At 33.5% G+C, this 10,474-nt stretch overlaps 1 long non-coding RNA gene across 1 annotated transcript; it reads right to left on the reverse strand.

Annotated features, from left to right (window-relative positions):
• Positions 1-2,185: 2,185 nt before the first annotated feature.
• Positions 2,186-3,240, reverse strand: LOC122141778. The gene is made up of 3 exons (XR_006158094.1): positions 2,884-3,240; positions 2,541-2,612; positions 2,186-2,242 (listed from the first exon to the last, which is right to left on the reverse strand). It is a non-coding gene; the product is annotated as an uncharacterized LOC122141778 (long non-coding RNA).
• Positions 3,241-10,474: the final 7,234 nt, after the last annotated feature.

Consider the following 10,474-nt stretch of genomic DNA (forward strand, 5'->3'; position numbering starts at 1 on the left):
TCTTCTGTTCCTGTAAATGCATTGAACTACAACATGCCCAGTGCATTATGAGTGTTGTTAATGTTTTGTTAACACTTTATTAATAACACTTTATTTCATTCATTTATCAATAATGAATAACTACAGGATCAACTGAGTAATGCACTATAGTAACTACTAAGTAAGTAAGTATTAGCATAAATCTTTCTGAACATTAAACGGGCATTGGACAGTCTGAAAATCACAATAATAAATAACAATAAAAAATAAACCTGAACATTAAACTCTCAAAATAACACACACACACACACAGACTGGCATATAGTACTTATGAGGACAGCACACAAACACACACACACACACACACAGACAGGCATATAGTACTTATGAGGACAGTTAGCATTATTCATGGTTTACAAGGACAAGTCTTTCCCAACATCAGAATATCAATTCAGTCATGCAAAAGGCTTAATATGATGATTAAAAAGATACATCTGACTTTATATTTAGCATATAATGTACATCATCAAGAAGACTTGCTACAGAAATTTCACAGGTTTATAAGGTCAAAATACAATCACTGTTTAAAGGGACATCATGGGTTATGAGGTCTATAATACACACATTTGACCAGTTGCTGGTCTACGAGGACATAAATGATCAAGTTAATACTGAATGAATATTAATAATAAATTTCAGATGTAAATAGTTTTTAACATTTTAAAGTGATATTCTAATAAAATTTTAAATGTAATCTTTATGAGATCAAATTAATTCATACAATAATAACAATAATAATTAAAAAAAAAATCCCAAATTTATTTTTGTATTACCTTTTTTATTCACTTTTTCTGTATTTGTTTTTACATTTATTTTTATTCTTTTCAACTTGATATTTTTTTAAAAAAATATTGATTTCATTTAATGCATTTTTATATTTATACCCACATTCATTTATTTCCAGATTTATTTATTCATTTATTTTGACTTTTCTGTGTGAAACATGGAAATGAGGGAGGTGGGCCTTACATAGCTCCAGTGCATCATTAATAAATAAGCAACTGGAATTGGGAGTTGCTATGGAATGAGGCAAATCAACTGTTGAGTTATTATAACTCTCATTAACATGTCAAATTATTTTGTAGTGACCACTGTTTTCCAGAAATAGAAACTATCCAGGTAGCTGTGTGATCCTTTGTCACGGCATATTAATCAAGGCCAGAACCCTAAACGTCATCAGATTCAAGGCTGATGAAACCTAGTGAATGGTAGGTTGCTACTCTAATGTTCTTATTTGGTCATTTTAAAGAAAAAAATTATTTCCCCACCAACCAATGGCTTTTACGCTTTTGGGAGTTAAGATTTTCTCTTGATCTCTGTTCCTTAGTTAGATCTGACAATTGATGCTTCTGTGTGTGACCTCTTAACAAATGATTCACTGTAGCCATGCGAGAACTATCTAAAAGGAATATGTAGCTATGTAAAATCGCAGATAATAATACAGGAAAGAAAAAGGTAATACAAAAATAAATGCAGGATTAAATTTATCATTGAAAACAAGTTACCTGTTTTTGTCAAGTCATTTATTCCTTTAATTTCCTATTAAATTTATTTGTTTATTGTTTATTTATTCATAATTTCTGCAGAAATTTTGGTCCTCCATGTACACTGGGTGTAGTGTCTCTATATCACAGACACTTTGTATAAAAAAAATAAATAAAAAAAACTTTCAATTGAAATCAATTCAATTCAATTCATTCTAATTATCAATATGATTACTGTGTCATTCTTTTTTTCCTTTCAAAGTTTTTCTGAATAGATCAGAAGTCTTGCAATGCATTTTTTTGTCACTTTAAACACACTCCTTTGTTTCGGATGAAGTCCCTGATATTTTGAATCGTTCGTCCATGCAGAATTTTTTTTCTCCACATTTTTGCAAGAATGGCACTACCTTTAGAGAGGCAAGATGCCCCTTGATTATGTGAGTTTTAAAGTGTCTTAAAACTGCTTCCACTTCTTGCTTTGCCCATGGCTTTTTTTACCATAGTTTGGCCTGGATAGGTGCTAAAAAGAAACAAATACAAATAAGATCAAAATATTTTGGGTAATTATTCCTCCACCTCAAATTAGTTGCATTGTGATATTAAACTGTTTTGCTTAAATTTAAACCATTTATTCTTATGGACCTTACAAATTCAGCTTATACCTTTGTTTGCAATGATCACAGTATGGTTAACTGCATCATTTGTTTCCATAGATTCACCTGTACATGAGAATTTGGCTTATTGCATACATTTTAAAATAATAGTTCAACCAAACAATGACCAGCCAAACAACATCTTACATTACCATTTTTAAGCAGCATGGAAATAACTGGTGTCTTACAAACCAAGCCACCTTGTCATGCAGATTTAACATGACTAAGAATATGTTTATCTTTTGAAATAAGCATTTTACAGAGCAGCAAGCTTTTGTATTTTTCTATTGAAATGTGTTTTTAAATAAACATTGCAAGAGCATTGAATTAAATATAATTTCAGACTTTAACTTTCATTACACACCAGAAGTGTCATCCAGTTGTAGCTCATCTTCACATGAATCTTCACTGTCACTCTCATTGACTTCTGCAAAATCTAGATGAGATGGACAAATGCAAAAAAAATAAAAATAAATAAATAAAAATGGTTATAAAAACTTTGGTCTAATTGTGCGGCTTATTTACTAAATAATAAAGTTTGTTACAAACACAACCACAAATCGTATTCTGGGCTGAACAATATTTGCATGTGATGTTTAATTGAAGTGGCCATACTATGCTCATTTAAAAATTGGCAGCTAGAATACATTCAAATGACTAAGTTTAAGAACACATTTTTCTCATACTATACAGCAGGTGTCCCCTACCACATTCCTGTAGCCCCCCTGACACTACACATTTTGGATGTCTCCTTTGGTCTCAAACTCAATTCCTGGAGGGCCACAGCTCTGAACAGTTTTCTCCAACCCTAATCAAACACACCTGCTCCAGCTAATCAAGGTCTTCAAGATTACTAGAAACGTCCAAGCAGGTGTGAGTTGGAGTTGGCTGGAGATAAACTGTGCAGAGCTTTGGCCCTTCAGGAATTGAGTTTGAGCTTTGTCTGACATTTCAGGTCTTGGAGCAGGGATGGGGAAACTCGGTCCTGGAGGGGCACTGTCCTACAGAGCTTAGCTCCAACCCTAATCAAACACACCTTAACCAACTAATCAAGGTCTTCAGGATTAACAAAAGGCTACAGCCAGGTGAGATTTATCAGGGTTGTAGCTAAACTTTGCAGGCCAAAAATATAGTAATTTCCCTATACTGTAGTGCAGCAGTTCTCAATTCAAGCCCCCGCTTTGCACATTTTGTAATTTTCCTCTTATCGCTTCAGATGTCTGTTCTATTCTAACGTAAGTGCCCTGCGAAGTGGACATTACAGGATATTCCGCCATGAATCCAGTTCAAAGCAAACATATATGTTCCATTCAAAGTGCATTGAAGTGTGCGAGATGTGAATTTAGGTTGTATTTATTTACAGAGGTATATGATGTCACACTTGTCCATGTGTGCAGACATTGCGCAGCTCAAATCCGTGAATGAATGTCCCAAAGTGAAGTAAATTTCAACCGATTTTCCCTGCTCAGGGAGTAGGGAGCAATGAACACAGTGTAGGGATCATGTCAGTCAGAACAAATATCATGCACTGAGCTCCTTCTATTAAATAAAGAGCTTCACTTTATTAAATGCAGGGGTTAAAGCAAAAAAAAAAAAACAAAAAAAAAAATCCTGAGCCTGAACTTTTTTCTGGGGACAGGGCGGGATGGGATGGGGCAGCAAATGCAAAGCATACAATGACTGTGACAACTTTAACATTTGAAAGGATACTATGGCAAAGTTATTGCTTTCTTTATTCAAACTGATTTACTTTTTCAAGAATATATGATTGACCTGAAGAATGAAAGCTGTATAATACACTTAGAAAATTATGAGCTATATCACCGCTTATTGACACTAGGGGTATGACAATACACTTAGCTCTCGAGATGAGACAAAATACAGATACTAGGTTCGCTAGAATGTGACTATTTGAATACTATTTTTATACGAAATTTTTCAATTTTACTTCCAAAACTGTGGCAACAAAGATGGAAACATAATTCATGTATTTAAAAATTGTATTTCCAGTTTTGGAAGTGTCTAAAATGATTATACCCATATGTACAAGTCATTGGTGTTTGGGGATGAGTTTTTGGCTCAAGGTCTGCATTTAAAGTCACAACCAGATGTGTTCAGCTGGGATTAGGATTTAGGGATCAATTTTAGGTTTTTTTTGTTTTTAACCTTAGCATTGTCGTGTTAGAATAGAAAAGGGTCATGTCCAAACTATTGGTATAAAATTAGAAGCACACAAAACCCTTGAATATTATTATATGCTATATGATTACTAGGACTGCAACATGGAAATTATGTACAGGATGTGGTAGAGTACAAATAGTTTGAGCATTCCTTATTCTGTCCTTTATTTTCCTATAAAGAATTACAATTATCCCTTATTTTCCTTTATGGCATCCCTAGTTATATTGCTAGGAAAAGTTTAAATTGTGTGAATGATTAACTACTGTTTCAACTACTTGAATTGTAATTAATTACTTTTTAAATAAAATGAGCAAAATACTATTTGTGGTGAAAGGAGCATTGCAATAAGATGATACTGAGGCTTGCTACTGAGTAATTTTAACATTCACAACATGCAAACATCAGTAAAACTATTTAAGTTATTTAAAAAAAAAATCAACGTAGTAAGAAACACAACAAGAAAGCTGGATAAACTAGTTTTGTATCTGATTTAGTTTGTAGATACTGCACTTTGCTTTTGCAATAGTGTTTTAGTTGTGTAAGGTCATCCAAAGGCAGAGTGCAGTATGTGCATTTTGGTGGTCAAATGTCACATCAGTGGTCATGGTTTTTATCTATAAAAGATTTAATCCTAAGAAGGCTTTAAATGAATGCATTTCCACTAATCTACCCACAGCATGTTTAACTGGCATTTTTCTCAGTTTCAGTGCTTGCATAGTTACTGCACTTTGCCTTTGTAGGGCAGTATTAGTAAGCCCCTCCCCTCAAACGCAGATGAGCCAATGGCAGTTGAGTATCAGTTGCACAGAGACCAGGGCTGTGTTCAGCCCCAACAAAACGTTGCAAAATATTTTGTAAACAGAAATGTTGGTGCATTGAACATCCTGTTCTGATGACGCATGAGTTGCAACTTTGGCAGCTGAGAAGGCCATTCTTTGTGTTCTTTTTGAAGAATTTTCGGAGCCTGATGAAATCGGTATAAATACGTAAATATTAATACTGCAAAATCCATTCGAAAATCCATTCCAGAATAAAAGAGAACATCCCATTCGAGTCAAGGGATTTGTGGAACCTGTGGTTCCTAATTATTGTGATCCAACATTGCCTCGCATTTCAGGATGAATAAGACAAACATTTCAGGTGAAGGATAATCCACTTCATACCTCCCAGACTTTGTAGTGATCTATATGACTGTGTAGTGATCTATATTATTTTAAATGTTAGTATAAGGCTTATTATTATTGCTTATCACGGTTGTTGTGCTATGATATTGTAATATTTACCATTACATAATCAGAGGAGTCCTAAGTTCCAGATCTAAAAGTGTGACTCCACAATAAAATTGCAAAATATATATGTATAATATTTTTGTTACATTAATCAGTGTCTAGCACACCTTCCTAAGTTCCAGATCTATACTTGTGCTATTATTTCAGTTATTTTGCCATTAATGTATAAATAAACATGTGCAAACAATATACTTTGCTCTTGTGAATTTATTTAGATGTTAATTACATTGTGTGAACTGTCTCTTAAATACTGTGTGGTTTATATACATGTTGCTGCTGATTGGGCTGACATTTTTGACAAACCCACCAAACAAGTTGCACATTATTTGCACACCGTTGTTTCAATCAGGAAACCGAAAACATTGCACACCGAGTTTGAGCTTGAACGTGCCCCAGAACTCAGACATCTTTAGGTTGTAGTGCCAAAGAGAAAACATTGGAAGATTCAAAGCCTTTTATCGGTTTTTGACTGCAAAAAATATGCCTGGGGTACTTGTAATACTGATTCCAGGTATAGGCTACTGAGAGGATAGGCAATGAAATTTGTATATATATATATATATATATAACATACATGAGTCTCACGAATTAACTAAATCTAAACTAGCTAAATCACATATCCCTGTCCTCGAGCAGGGATATGTGATTTGAGAGTATGACTACCAGAAATAAAACGTTGAATAATTAATGTATATTTTCATCTGCTCAAGCAGAATGTTTTGTTAATATTGTTATATGGCTAAAACTAGCATTAAAGTTAAATCATTAAAACATTTAAGTTAGTGAGACCATGCTACAAACCCTAAATAGCAAACTTGTCTCACGTCATGTACAGCATAGTTTAAAAAAAAAAAAAAAAAAAACGATACATAGCCTACGTGAAGCAGTCACAATACGACTTCCTTTTCCGCATACGCCTGTTCACGCAGCTGGCCAATGTCGCCCATCCTGTAAAAGTCGATGCGCAGCCGATGCAAAAACGAACGAGCCGTGTTTTTCGTTTGTATATGTGTTTGATTTTAACTCGTTTCGGAGCTTCGGTGTCGATCGTCACATTACTAGCATATTGAGATAATTATGTGTGTTGATATTTTTGACACCGACTTATCACTGTAGCTACTTTTGCTTTCACTTTAGCAATAGGATGCCATAAAGATTCGACAGTATCTTTACTTATTTTGGTGGCAAATATGGTCAGCTTTTTTCCTACACTGTATATTTTGCTCCTGCATGGTAAGACATTTATTTATACGACATACTGTTATATTTTTAGGCCTGTTTTCAGGTGCGGAGACGGCCATTTTTGTGTTTCGACATAAATATCCACACACTTTTGATTTTGAATCTCCCTTAATATTGAAGAGGAACATTAGAGAATTATTATATATATATATATATATATATATATATATATATATATATATATATATATATATATATATATATAGTAGTCCTGTATTTTGCACATACTTTGCAGCCTTATTTTTTTTTATTATAATTCTATAACTTATTAATAATCTTCTTTAACTCTGTCTGAACTAAAGTTAAAATCTAATTTCAGATATCTCTAATATAAACCTGGCTGCTACCCATAAGATGAATGGGTTACTTAAATGCATGCAAACCCAAAGACTTTGATATCTTTAACACTTAACAGTTAAACTGTGGATTTTATATATAAAATATAATTATTTGAGTTCTAATATAATAGAAATAACTAGGTTCATCACTGGTCTATGAAAATATGCAGTGATCCCTTCTTGGTTGAATGAATCCACAAATATATGCTCGAGGACAGGGATATGTGATTTAGCTAATGTGTAGATCAGTAATGATCTTCCGCTGTTTGTGTTGCATGTTACATTATGAATCCACACATATTTCTCTTCTGCTGTTTGTTTGCACAACTCAAATCACAAAACCAAACATACCTATATAAAAATATTTTCACAACTCTGAAGAAAACCATTTTCACAGCACTTTCCTGTTGTGTGTTTTTAGCCCGCTATCCCTGATGTGATTTAATATGATCTGTTTCTTTCTTCCTCAGGTTTTCTTGGTGTTGATACAGGTGAAGTGTCAGTGTCTGTGATGGAGGGAGATTCAGTCACTCTACACACTGGTGTAAAAGAAAACCAGCAAGGCAGAATTAAATGGTATTTCAATGGCTTTCGCATTGCTCAAATCACTGGAGATCTCAGTTTTATCTGTACAGATGTTCAGTGTAATGAAGGTACTGAGAGATTCAGAGACAGACTGAAGGTGGATCATCAAACATCATCAACAACAACAACAAACACCAACAACACATACCATCGTGACTATAAAACTAGAGATCCTCAGCAGCAGCAGCATCAGTGAAAATATCTTCAATGTTTCTGTTTGTGGTGAGTAATTCATTAAATTATTAGACACCTAGACTGGACCAATGGTGTAATGCAATGTGCGGTTTAAGTTTTAAAGGGTTCATGTGATGCTGCTAAAAAGAACATTATTTCGTGTATTTGGTGTAATGCAAAAAAAACACAAAATTACATTATTAAAACCTTTCTCCTCTATGCCCCGCCTTCTGAAACGCGTTGATTTTTACAAGGCTCATTGCTCTGAAAAGCAATGTGTGCTCTGATTGGCCAGCTATCCAGTGCATTGTAATTGGCCGAATGGCTCAAACCTGTGATGGAAATGTTACGCCTCTTAACATATTGTGAGGCCTTGTCCAGCCGGAGCGAAGAGACATAAACTCTTGTTTTCTTTTGGAAGGCAAAACCAAAGTAGTTTCACTTTAAAAACAAAACAGTTTCACACACCAAACGAAAAAATTTAACACACCCCCGCCCTAGAGACAACAAGCAGCCTTGACTCACATGACTGTACTTAGATCGAAGATAAAAAAACATCTTGTTGATTTATTAGCTTAAGGTGGAGCATAACGAAAGTTTTCTGGCAAATCAAAATTGCGTGCAAATTTATCCTTTATGAACTTGCTAAATAAAATACTAAAATGTAAAAATGCATCTATGCTTATGAGAAATATTTAATCAAAATGGTCCCATATGTCCACATCTCTTGGTAAATAATCCATTGTGATTTGTTGTTATCAAAAGCCAGAGCACAGCACAGCACAGCAGATAGACAGAATTGCAATTCGGTTCTTCAAATGGTGGGCGCACCACTGTGTGACGTCACCCATGAATATTCAAATGTTAATAGTGTTAAAAAGTGTTAAAAATCACTTCATTTGTGTTTCAGGTGTGTCTGCTGTTGAGACAAATGGAGTGAAGATGAACTCAGCGAAGGAGGGAGAATATATCATATTAGATACTGGTGAAATAATAGACAGAAATGATTTATTGATGTGGTATTTTAATGGAATTCGTCTTGCTTATATCAGTGGAGGTCCAGAAATCTGGAAATCTCCTCGGAGATTCAGTAACAGACTGGAGCTGGATCGTCAAACTGGATCTCTCAGCATCACAAACAGTAAAAGCACAGACTCTGGAGTTTATAAACTAGAGATCACCAACAGCAGCAGCATCAACCCTTTGCTGACCATCAGCAGCAGCAGAGTCAAGACATTTCATGTTACAGTCAGTGGTGAGTGTCATTTAGTCAATGTTCAAAACTGTTCAACTGAGTTAATAAATGTTTTCATTGTGAACTGTTTAAAAAATTGATTGATAATTTTACACAATATTAAAACACAAGGCTGCATTTATTTGATACATTTTACAGAAAAAAAAAAACATATACTCTGAAATATTATTACAATTTAAAATCATGCTTTTCTAGAATTTCTTCCTTCGCTGACACAGCTGAATTTTCAGTATAATGTCTCTAGTCTTCATTGCCACATGATCCTTTAGAAACCATTCGAATATGTTGATTTATTATCAATATTGGAAACAGTATTAGTTGTTTTAATATTTGTTAATATGTTTCCAGAATTCTTTTATGAATAAAAAGCATTTATTTAAAATAGAAATATTTTGTAATATACATACTGTTTGGGGCCACTATATATATATTACATTTATGCATTTAGCAGACGCTTTTATCCAAAGCGACTTACAGTGCATTCAGGCTATCAATTTTTACCTACCTATATATATAAATTTTTTTTTTTTTTTTTTTATAAATTATTACTTGTATTAAGCAAGGATGTGTTATACTGATAAAAAGTGATAGTAAAGATTTATTTTAAATAACTACTGTACTCTTCAACTTTTATTCTTTAGAAGATCATGAAAAAGTATCACTGGTTCCCCAAAAATATTAAGCAGCACAACTGTTTCCAACATCGATAATAAATCAGCATATTAGAATGATAAAGAGGCAGAGTGTAAAGAGACACAGAGTCTTTGATTTTTTTCAAGAAACTATTGGTATATACTCAGAAAAGAAGACAAAATATTATTATGAAAAATTAAATAAGTATGATTAAATAAAAAAATAAATTATATAAGTAAAAAAAATAATATTATTAACAAAAATTAAATTTGCCCATCCACCAGCAAGTTACAACTATCTTAAAACACATAACCAAACTACAAAAACACAAATTTATGTTTGGCCCATACACCAGATGGTGCCAGTTATTTTAAAACTGAAAACCAAAGTATAAAGGTGTAAATATTATTCAAAATAGTAAAACTGATGATTTCTTAATCTCTAGATAGACTAATGACTGTCTCCCTTTAGCTGTTCCAGATTCAGCTCTGTCTTCAGCTGCTGAAGCAGGAATATGCTGTTGTTCTGCTGTGACTGCAGTTGTTCTAATTTACTGCTACTGGAGAACTAGCACATATGGACCAGCAAATAAAAATGGCAA

The sequence above is a fragment of the Cyprinus carpio genome, chromosome B22 (assembly GCF_018340385.1).
Source record: "Cyprinus carpio isolate SPL01 chromosome B22, ASM1834038v1, whole genome shotgun sequence".
In the NCBI taxonomy this organism is placed as follows: domain Eukaryota; kingdom Metazoa; phylum Chordata; class Actinopteri; order Cypriniformes; family Cyprinidae; genus Cyprinus; species Cyprinus carpio.